The 11,703-nt window shown below is 40.6% G+C and overlaps 1 long non-coding RNA gene across 1 annotated transcript; it reads right to left on the reverse strand.

The window, feature by feature from the left end:
• Window positions 1–433: 433 nt before the first annotated feature.
• Window positions 434–11,260, reverse strand: LOC147575502 (uncharacterized). Its single transcript, XR_015242721.1, has 3 exons — window positions 10,809–11,260; window positions 10,258–10,398; window positions 434–620 (listed from the first exon to the last, which is right to left on the reverse strand). It is a non-coding gene; the product is annotated as an uncharacterized LOC147575502 (long non-coding RNA).
• Window positions 11,261–11,703: the final 443 nt, after the last annotated feature.

The raw sequence follows: 11,703 nt of genomic DNA on the forward strand, positions 1-11,703 counted from the left end.
ACCCCAATAAATACAGGTCTCTCCTCTTATCTTTTTACGTAGCACGTTGTTTGTTTCCTTCAAAATGCTTCATTCATTTGGCAAGGTTAGAGGGATGATATTCTTTATACTCCCAATAAGCAGAGTTTTCTCCTTGCCTTTTCTCCTTGCCACACCACTACAAACCCTACTAAGAGGGCAGAATGGTGTCACCTCAGAGAGGAGGAAGATATACTGTGAAAATTCATGTCAAAGAGAACAGGAGGTGGAGAGCCAACCCCTTCCTGCCACAGCTCTGCTCTGAGAGCAGAGACGCCCCAAATTTAACATGGCACTAATCTAAGTGGGTCAGCCATAGTCACTGAGTAGCTACCCAGGAAAGTACTTCAATTTTGTTGAGGGAGCGAATGAATGAATGAATGAATTGTTTTGAATAACAAATTTTGACAGGATGTGAATATCCCATATTTTATTGGGTTTGAGAGCTTGAGCTCACTACAGTATAACTATGACATGATGTTTTGTTTCCTCAAAAGATGACGACTCCTTCAGGGCAAAGATTGTGTTTTTCTTCTTTGCATCTTCTTTGGGGCCCCCACTGGGGTACTCCATGGGTCTTTGTTAGTTGATTGAATAAGGGGCTGAAGATAAAAAATAACAGAATTAGAAAGCGACAAAGGATGATAGATTCCAAAGTTACCTGTATTTTTTCCTCAGCAGAAAAGAGAGATCCTAGTTGATGTTGTCTGTTCACTTTAGGTTTCGGTGCTACTTTAATATAGAAGAATGGTCATGAAGGTACTAAGATTCCCAGAGGACAACTAAGATAAGGAAATCAGTATTTAACCTTAAGAAATAAGGCTTTGTGCATAGATAACGGCTTAATGTCATATGCATCCTCACCAGGGAATCCAATTGGGTGTCTTGAAATCTTGACTAATTTCCAGGTTTCATTCTGTTTCCCTAACCATCGATTTACCTGGAATTTTTTAAACTGTCGGCTTGACAGAAGCTGGGATCTCTTATTCTTGTCAAATACTGTCATTTTTGTCAAATTATGTGGACATTTTCAGCTTCCAGAATAACTCTGGTGCTCCCTTGCTCTCCTTGTCCTCTATTCATTCAAACAGCTCCATTAGGCCCTGTGGCACACAGAAGCTCTGCATCTAATGCCACCCCTTGCTGGCAGGGTGACCCCTGGGCACATGCACCTCCACCATGTAGGTTTCTGGGTTTTTTTTTTTAATGTTTATTTTTATTTTGAGAGAGAAATAGAGAGAGTGTGAGTAAGGGGAGGGGCAGAGAGGTGGAGGGGGGAAAGGGGGGAGAGAGAGAGAGAATCCCAAGCAGTCTCCACACAGTCAGCACAGAGCCCAATGAGGGTTTGATCCCACAAACCACGACGTCGTGACCTGAGCCGGAATCAAGCCGAATCAACCGACTGAGCCACCCAGGAGCCCCAATCCTAGGTTTCCATTTAGATAAAAGGACCAACAACATCCGCCTTAACTGACTCATGAAAGTATCAGGCGAATGAAGTGAGATTCACGTGAAAACTTTATATGGTGTAAAGTGGTATACAGATGAAAATTATTGTATCTTATAAATGGTATCACGAGCCTGTATCTCATTTCCTTTTTATAGGAAAACATATTGAGAGCAGAAAGGCCAACAAATTTATCAGTGCTTTGGGTCAAAGCTGTTATATCAAACTCACACTTTTACTTTTGCCTCTTCCCGAAAGCCCCAAATAATGATAATCATAATAGACATAGGCAAAAGGGAAAGAAAATGGGATTAAGCCACAAAGACAATAAATGGGAGAACAAGCAATGGCAACTAAATTTTGAAAGTGGGGAAGCAGGAAGAAGGCCGGCAACTTAGCCAGCGGGACAAGGGAAAACAAATCGTAAGCTGGCATTTGAGAAACCCAAGAACCACCCCAATCTGTACCGCTAAAGACCCAATGGCTTCAAGAAGTGGGGTAAAGTGGGCTGCAGACAGAAGGATTGGTTAAGTTGGTTTAAATGGAGCTGACAGCCACCGACCCACGTCATCCTTTCCTCACGTAGCCAGCTGATCTGCTCTGGCTAAAGGCTAGAGGTTAATGCTCTGGCAAAGTCATGACAGTCAGTGTCTGCACTGCTTGGGGACATCAGGTACAGCTAAGGGTGGGAATTACCATGTTGAAGACAGAGCTTATGCGGCAGTGTAGGGCATGAATTTCGAAACCCATTTTTCCTATTCAGCTTCCAGAACATGGACAACGAGGCTTTTACTCTCCAGATAGAAGGTGGGAAGATTCTTTGAGGACTCTGACCAGACCAAGAGATAATTCCTGGGGTTATTCTGACTTCGGGGTTCCCACAATGAAACCATACAGTAGCTAACTAAAGGTGACAAGCTTCACCCGCATTCTTGGAACTTCCTGTCAGCCTCATAACCCCCCTTCTTTTTCTTTTGCCAGTTTAGAGCTCTACTGAGGTACAGTTTGCAATCCTAAAATAATGCCCCACTTTTATTTATTTATTTTTCCCCCAGGATTTATGCGGTTCATTTCACTGTCAGTCTTACAAGTAAGTCACTGAGGTTGGGCAAAGCCAGGGGATAATAACTTTTAAATCCCAAGCACTTTCATCCAGTGACAACCCAATTAGCAAGACCCTGTTGCTGAGCGGAGGGCTGTGAGGCCACCCCAGGACCCACAGCACATGTACTGATGTTAAAAATCCTTTCCCAGAGGCACTAAGGGGGAATCAAATGCCCCACTTTTTTTTTTTTTTTTTTGGCTGAAAATAACTAAAAGTTATTTAAATATTAAGGTAAAAAAAAAAAAAAGGTGAGGAAGATTCATGAGATTTAGTTTGGCCAGTCTACGGCCATACCACCCTGAACGCGCCCGATCTCGTCTAATCTCGGAAGCTAAGCCGGGTCGGGCCTGGTTAGTACTTGGATGGGAGATTTAGTTTGGCCAAGTCATCCAGATGGTGCTGCAGAGCCGTTTTCGGGTTTCGTGATGAAAGGGGGTAGGGGGAAGGCTTTCCACCACACAACAAAGGAGCACATTTGTTACAAGGCTGAGACTACCCCCCCACCCCCCACCCCCACTGCAGCTAAAGGCCCACAAAGCAGTGAATCGAATGCCCGCTTTTAAATATGAGCAGAGAACCAGAGACTACCAGAAAGCTGAGGAAAATCTCTAATATGAAACATCATATTAACCGAAAAGAATAATAAACAGAAAACACCAACACCAGTTATTGGAGAAAGACATAAAAACTTAAAAAGAAGCTACTGCTAACATTCTTAGAGCAATGAGATAGAGCCTCTTTCAAATAAGAACAGGATGCTACCATATAAAAGGAATATCCAGAGGACAAAAATGAATTCCTGGAAATTAAAACTACAATAGCCGAAATTAAAGATTCAATAAGAAGGATGGGAAATAAAGCTGATGAACTCACTTGTGAAAGGAGAACAGATTTAATTCCTATGGAAGAACGACAGAAAGACAAAGAGATGAAATAAAGGAAATGTATTAGGTGAGGAACATTTATCATCCAGAAAATGAAGTTCCAAAGGGAAAGAAAAGAGAAAACTGTGGGAAAGAAATGCTTGGCAAATAAAGCCAGAAAGTTTCTCAGAAATGAAGGACACAGCTCTCCAGATTCAAAGAGCCCTTTGAGTGCCAAGCATAATGGAGGAAAATAGACCTAGACCAAGGCACATGGTGGTGCGATTCCAGAACGGTGAGACAAAGAACAGATACCACAAGCTTCCAGAGAAGGAAAAAATGGCTTCAGGAAATGGATTGTGAAACAGAATGACTTCAACCTCTCAGTAAGCACTCAAAAGGCTAGAAAACAATAGAACAAAGCTGTCAAAATTCTGCAAGGGAATTATTTCCTGTCTGGAATTGCGTTCCTGGCCATACTACAATGAAGTGTGAGGGTGAAATTAAAACTTGTTCAAATATGCAAAGTTTCAGAACAATAAACTCCTTCTAAGGAAACTACTGACAGCAAACCCAGCATCAAAAGGGCATAGCATTTGAGATACACGAGATTCAACACAAGAAAGAGAATTCTCAGGACTATAACGTAGGGAGATCTCAGGATGACAGCTGTGAGGAAGACCAAGGAAGACTGGATGGAGTCAGCAGGTCCGTAAGAGGTGTCTCCAAGAAGATGAAATTAATAGAATAATGTGTTTAAACATACTGAGAGGAGATTTAGATATTGGTAAGTAGGGTTTGGAATAAACTAGCGATAGAAATTAGCTGATCAGAACAATAAACACTTATCTGACCAAAATGAGGACATAAGTGTGTTGAGAGAATGGGAGCACAGAAGTGTAGTGGTTCCACCGTGTAGGGGTAAAGGGGTGGTGGTTGTGAGAGGTAATGATGACAGAGAGCTGAATGTTTATCTTCCAAGGTGGACAATCAATAGCAAAGTCTTAAATTAGCAGTATGGAAACATGATATTTAGATATGTGAAGATCAATATCAAAAGAAATGGCCAAGAGTTGAACGCAATTGCCCCTAAGAATAGGAAGTGTGTGTGTGTGTGTGTGTGTGTGTGTGTGTGTGTGTGTTGTCATAATGTGCTCATCATTACAGATTTTGTGCATATGGAACTATAACACAACTATAAACTCAATTCCTTAAAGTCAGCTAAATTGCCAAACTATATTTTTGTTGTAGGGGAAAACATTATAGTTTCTCAACCCTAATTTGTTCTTGTTCATTGGAATATACCATTTGCCCCATTTCTAAGCATTTGAGACACTGAATTTACAAATGGGCAGTGGCCAGACCAAATATAAAAACAGAACTCTGACCCACAACCTGTAGCAGCCAGTCTAGGAAACCAACCCATGACCTACAGTAACCAGCCCAGGGAGCCAACCTGCTATAATTCAGCCTTGTAGAAAATCAGGCTCCAAATGGCCAGAACTTGATTAATAACTGACAGCTGTTCTAGTTTTTATTCCTGCTTCCAACTAGGACCAACCAGTGAAAGCCAAATTCGCACTCCTAACCAATCACAAAGGATGCCTCTCTTCTAGTTAGTCTGCTTACGGCTCCCCCATGCCATGATTCTCCAAGCAGGGCAAACCTGAAGCCATGTCTTCTTCCCACCATAAAGCTTTCCCTGTCCTCTACCCGCCTTTGCGTCCTGGGCAAACACAAGTGATGGTACCTGCCACTCTTGCTACAGCAAGATCTTAATAAATACGCTTTATTCTCATTTGGTTGGTCTTCATTTGTTTCCACGCACTATTTTGAGGCATGGCAAATTTTCAAAGATTGAAAAGTATTTCATTTGTCAAGAATTGATGCAAGCTTGACATTGGCCTTAGCAACATGTTTCTGATATGTCATTTCAGGCAAGGGAAACAAAGACAAAGAGAAACTAGTGGGACTATACCAAAATAAAAAGCACAGCAAAGGAAACGATTAACAAAATAAAAAGGTAACCTACTGAATGGGAGAAGATATTTGTAAATGATGTATCTGATAAGGGGTTAGTATCCAAAATATATAAATAACACCAAAAAAACCACTAATAATCTGGTTGAAAATGGGTAGAGGATCTGAATAGACTTTTTTTCCAAAGAAGATATACAAATGCCAAAAGATACATGAAAAGATGCTCAATATCACTAGTCATCAGAGAAATGCAGATCGAAACCACAATGAGATATCACCATACACCTGTCAGAATGGCTGGAATCAAAAAGACAAGAAATAACAAGTGTTGGAGAGGATGTGGAGAAAAAGGAACCCTCAGGCACCATTGGTAGGAATGTAGATTAATACAGCCACTGTGAAAAAACAGTATGGAGATTCCTCAAAAAATTAAAAACAGAAATACCATATAATCCAGTATTTCCACTATTGGGTGTTTATCCGAAGAAAATGAAAACTCTAACTCAAAAAGATATAGGGGCGCCTGGGTGGCTAAGTCGGTTGAGCGTCCAACTTCGGCTCAGGTCATGATCTCATGGTCTGTGAGTTCGAGCCCCGCGTCGGGCTCTGTGCTGACAGCTCAGAGCCTGGAGCCTGCTTCGGATTCTGTGTCTCCCTCTCTCTCTGCCCCTCCCCTGCTCATGCTCTGTCTCTCTCTGTCTCAAAAATAAATAAAAACATTAAAAAAAAAAAGATATATATACCCTTATGTTTACTGCAGCATTTTTTAAAATAGCCAAGATATGGAAGCAACACAAGTATCCACTGACAGAAGAGTAGATAAAGAAGATGTGCTGTATCTATACACTATGGGATATTACTCAGCCATAAAAAAAAAAAAAAAAAAAAAAAATGAGAGCTTCTCATTTGGGACAACATGAAGAACCTAGAGGATATTATGCTAAGTGAAATAAGTCAGACAGAGAAGGACAAAGAGCATATGATTTCACTTATATGTGGAATCTAAAAAATGAACAAAGAGAAACAGACTCATAAATACAGAGAACAAACTGGTGGTTGCCAGAGGGGCAGGCATGGTGGGGGAGGGGATGGGTAAAACAGGAAAAGGGGACTAAGAGACACAAACTTCCAGTAATAAAATAAATAAGTTGTGGAGATGAAAAGTACAGCCTAGGAAATATAATAAATTGAGGGCGGACGATGGTGACACTTGTGGTGGGCATGGAATGACATGTAGAGTTGTTGGGTCACTGTGTTGTGCACTTGAAGCTAATGTAGCATTGTGTGTCAACTACACGTCAATATTAATTAACCAATTAATGAATAATCCTAGGAAAAACAGTAAATCTCTGCTGTATCCTAAACACCTATAATGAGTATTCAATCAGTACGTATTGAATTAAATAAATTAAAAAATAAAGGGTCATTGTATCAATGGAAAAAAAAAGTGTGTCAGCTAAACCTACAATCCAAGTTCAAAAAGTCTTAACTTTTTGACAAGTTCTTACATTTATTCACTCATATATTGTACTCTGTCTCCACATGTCAAGAACTGCACTGTGTGTTATGTGTTCTGGAAGATACGAATTAAATAAGTTGAGTATGTCCCTTAATTGGATTTAGTAATTTTCGAGTTTCTTAAACTCAGATAAAGTTATCTCAGGTTTGGATAAGTCACTTTAAATTGTATTTATGCTTTTGAGCAAATGAACATAATTTTAAAGAGCCAGTTGCCAAAAACAGAGATCAAGTTAGTGTTACACTGTTATACTTTCTTATTTTACCTTTTTTTTTTCCTTAAATTGCCCAATGTAAAATTTCTGACTGAACTGTCCTGGCATGTGTCTAAAGTGTGCTTTTTTAATTTTAACCCCCTTGAAGAAATCTTCTCTTATGTTTACTAATATAAATATAAATGTTAAGTGTATTTCATTTACACACATTATCCTGTTTGTGCTTTAGAATTGAATTCCAGATGTCCTATTAAGGGGCACATATATGATTATGGAAAATTATTCTATTGAAAATAACAGTAGTTTTTATAATGATGTAACTCTGAGAAAGCAAAAGAAATTGAGGTTGGAAAACAGATGTAGTCACTAAAAAACTGTGTGCACATGGTAAACTGGTTTTTAGCAAGATTCAAATAATGCAATCAGTGGGAATTTGACTAGTCCGTGGAGTTGTCAAAGGCATGTGGGATGTACGAATAATAGCTAGAAATTTGTTGTGGACACGAGGCTATTAAGCTTGTCTCCTGCTGCATTCAATATGGTAGTAAAAACTATTATTAAATAACTGATTTTATAGCAACTGTTAAAATTATTTGGCCAAAGTATAAATTAAAGTTTATGACGGATGCAAATGTATGTCTTAAGATGTAAAATACTAATTTAGGTTCCTTTCCCATTTTAAAATAACCACTCAGACGAAAGAACAGTGATTACCAAAATAAGAGCAAATTAATAAGGCTGCCAGGAAGGCTTCACAAAAGTCTGAAACAGTAAATGTGACTTTGCTTTTCAAACACAGAATCCCACAATTATCAAGGATCTCTTCCCTAGCTGAGTGCATATAACTCACATCAGCAGTAAAGGGGTTGACACACGTGAAATCCTGAGGACCAACTAAAGGGCACAAATGATAGATCTGATCCCCCAGACCCTTCTGTGCCACATGCAGATGTGTAGAGGGTCGGTGGACACCCACCACATATGGAAAGGTGGAACTGATTTGGGCCGCCTGGGTGGCTCAGTTGGTTGAGCTTCGGCTCAGGTCATGATCTTGCAGTTGGTGAGTTCCAGCCCCGCGTCGGCCTTTGTGCTGACAGCTCAGAGCCTGGAGCCTGCTTTGGATTCTGTGTCTCCCCCTCTCTCTCTGCCCCTCCCCCGCTCAAGCTCTCTCTCACTCTCAAAAATAAAATAAACATTTAAAAAAATGAAAAAAAAAAAGAACTGTAACTCATTAACCAAATGGTGTTGGTTAACCTTTTAGCCTTTGTTGATACCTAAGCAGGGCCTGAAATAAAACCTGTCCATTTACAAAAGACAAAGTTCTTTAGCAAATGAAAGGGCTCACTGAATGTGACATTCTATGTATCATTGAAGCTTTCCGGAAATGACAGATTCTCAGGCCCCACCTTGTATTTTCAGTCTCCAGGGCTGCTTGCTGGGTGTGGTATTTTCTAAAGTTCCTCAAGTGAGTAGAGGTTTGGGGGTCAGGGCAGGGTGTGAGAAACTGTAGCAATCCCCTGGAATCTAACTTGGTATTTGGCAAAAAGTAAACACATTATGTATATTTAAGGAGAGATCCATTGTAAGGAATATTTTTAAGTACATGTACAGTTCAGGAAGCGAAAATTCTTAGGAGCATAAAGGAAGTTAGAAGATAGTCCGGAAGTCCTAGAATCTGAGTTTTAAGAATTAATCTGTCTGATTGTTGCCTGGGAGAGGTTTGAAAAGATTCGTGAAGGCTCTCACCTCACTACTGAATCCAAATTTCTGAGAATGGGGCCTGGAAACCCTTATAGTTTAAAATTTTGAAAACACACTTTAAGATTTGAGAATTCTAATTTTTCTCACTAAACGTCCTTGTTCTTTCAGTACTGCCTCAAATGGCATGGTTTCCTGCCATTCATCACCAGGTCACTGTTTTTTTGGACCAAACATCATTTACTTGAGTCTCACTGCAAGTACAGTGACCACTCTGGAGATGAGGTCCAAGGTCGTTCCTGCAGGCCTGGACTCTGGTGATCTGTCCAAAAACCATGATTCAGTTAACTCTCAGGGTAACTTTTTCACATTTTTGGCTCATGTCGATCAAGAAATTAACCAAAATTAAGTTGTTTGTTTGCTTGTTTTTTAAGAAAGTGCTGTTAGTCCATAGTTTCCTCATCTTGGGTTTGTGAAGCTACATGTTAATCTACAGTAGAGGCCACTTCAAATTGGTTTCATTAGATTTAGTTCAAGATCCAGCTTGTCGGTTTCATTTTGGATTCGGTCATTCAATATATAATCTTTGTTTCTCCCAGTTCATGTTGTTAGGATGTCCTTGGAACCACAGTAGAGGGGACGGCCATCTTGCCAGCGCAACCCAATGAAAAGCCCCTAGCAGCGTGCCAGAACGAATTGGAGGTCAACCAATCACCCAGGGACAGCACGACCTGACACGAAAAAGGCCCACCCGGACCTAAACCCGGAACCGCTGCAGCTTAAAAACCCCACCCCACCTGGGGGCGACTTCCCTGACTCCTCTCTCTCTCTCTCTCTCTCTCTCCCTGAGTCACGGAACCTCGCCCGAGACCTTAGTTCCCAAATAAAGCCTTTGACTGCTAAAATTTTTTAGCCTCTGACTCCTACCTTTACCCTGCCTTACGCCTGACCCTAACACATGTCACACTTGAACTTGACAAATATACCATTCTAGCCTGATTTAAGTTATTAATCAACACATCAAATGAAAAACAGCCTAGCGACCCCCCTCTGGATAAACATTGGTGGTGAGCCCCCTTAATCTAGTTTTCACCTGGTCACAAACCTGCCACACGTCTACCTGCCTAGCCCAGATTCCTCCATCTTGTCAATAGAAATGCTGGAAGAAACTTTTTAAAGGCCATCTTCTAAAAATTAAATCTTGAAAGCTACATTGCTTCACATTATTCCAAATCTCTGTCCCTGCAACATATATTTTACCGTATATGCTCAGAATATTTTATATCACAAATATTCATTGTCAATAGGTAGAACAAATACAAAAGGTAAATTAAGTCGTCAATGGATAATTTTTTAATTTTTTAAAAATTATCTTCTCATCCTATAGAACTTTACCAGTGTGAAATTACTTACGATTCTTTTTTCTAAACTTTCACCAACGTACACGGTCTCCTCTCACGACAAGATTCTAGCTGGTCGAAAGGTTACGGTGTCTGACAGTAATTCACTGAGGTACCACATTTCAATTGCTTCGGCACATTTCAATTAGGAAACCTTTGAAGTGAGAAAGGAAAAGAAATCGAGTGGGAGTCAGGTGATGTGGAAAGAAAAACAGCATGAAAGGAGAGAATAAGAAGCATTTCTGAACAATGGAAAAAGTAAAAAAAAAAAAAAAACAAAACCCGACAGCACTCAGGAACAACTTGATTCTACCTTCCGCTCAGAGTCAGTGTTCCTAAAAGGCACGCACATGTATTCCAAAATATTGGGTTTAAGTAGAAATTTTCCAATCCCCTGTGATTATGAAATGGGCCTAATGCGAGGTATTTTTCTGGAAGATACACTTTAATAGTGGAGATGCAATTTATGCTAGTCCTTCTCTAGGAAAAATTTAAAAAAAATCTGGCTTAAGCAAAAAGGGAATTTACTAGCTCAAATAACTTGATGTCGAGAGGCTGGCCTACCTGAGACCCTGAGAGACACCTGAAAGTATATCGTTAGGTCCCCACTCCTTCTGTATTGGGCTCCACTTTCTCCTTCTGGTCCTTCTCAGGCAGGTATTCCCTTGGTGGCAATATGTCTGCAGGATCATACACTCAGCGCCTGAGTCCAGAATAAAAATGACGTTTCCTTTCATTACTTCTGCCCAGCTGTAGTAGGCTGAACAATGGCCACCCAAAGATAAAAGGTCCTAATTCCTGAGACCAGGAAATACTATTTTATAATGGAAAAAAAGTCTTTGCAAATATGATTATGTTAAAATTTCTTGGGGCGCCTGGGTGGCTCAGTCGGTTGAGCGTCCGACTTCGGCTCAGGTCATGATCTCACAGTTCGTGGGTTCGAGCCCCGCGTCGGGCTCTGTGCTGACCGCTTGCTCAGAGCCTGGAGCCTGCTTCAGATTCTGTGTCTCCTCCTTTCTCTGCCCCTTCCCCGCTCACACGTTGTCTCACTCTGTTTCTCAAAAATAAATAAATGTAAAAAAAATTTTTTTTTAATAAATAAAATTTCTTTTTTTTTTGAGAGAGTGCACACACACACACACACACACACACACACACAAGCAAGTGGGGGAGGAGCAGAGAGAGAGGGAAAGAGAGCATCCCAAGAAGGCTCCACGCTCAGTGTGGAGCCTGATGCCAGGCTTAATACCATGACTGTGAGATCATGACCTGAGCTGAAATCAAGACATGGATACTTAGCCAACTGAGCCACCCAGGTGTCCCACGAATCTTGACATGGGAAATTACCCTGAATTTTCCAGGTGTACTTTAAATGCAATCACAAGTGTCCTTATAAGAAGAAGGTAGAGGGAGACTTTGCACACAGAAGAGGAAAAGTAATGTGACCACGGAGGTAGAA

This window comes from Puma concolor, chromosome D3, assembly GCF_028749965.1.
Source record: "Puma concolor isolate L17-30 chromosome D3, mPumCon1.1.hap2, whole genome shotgun sequence".
In the NCBI taxonomy this organism is placed as follows: domain Eukaryota; kingdom Metazoa; phylum Chordata; class Mammalia; order Carnivora; family Felidae; genus Puma; species Puma concolor.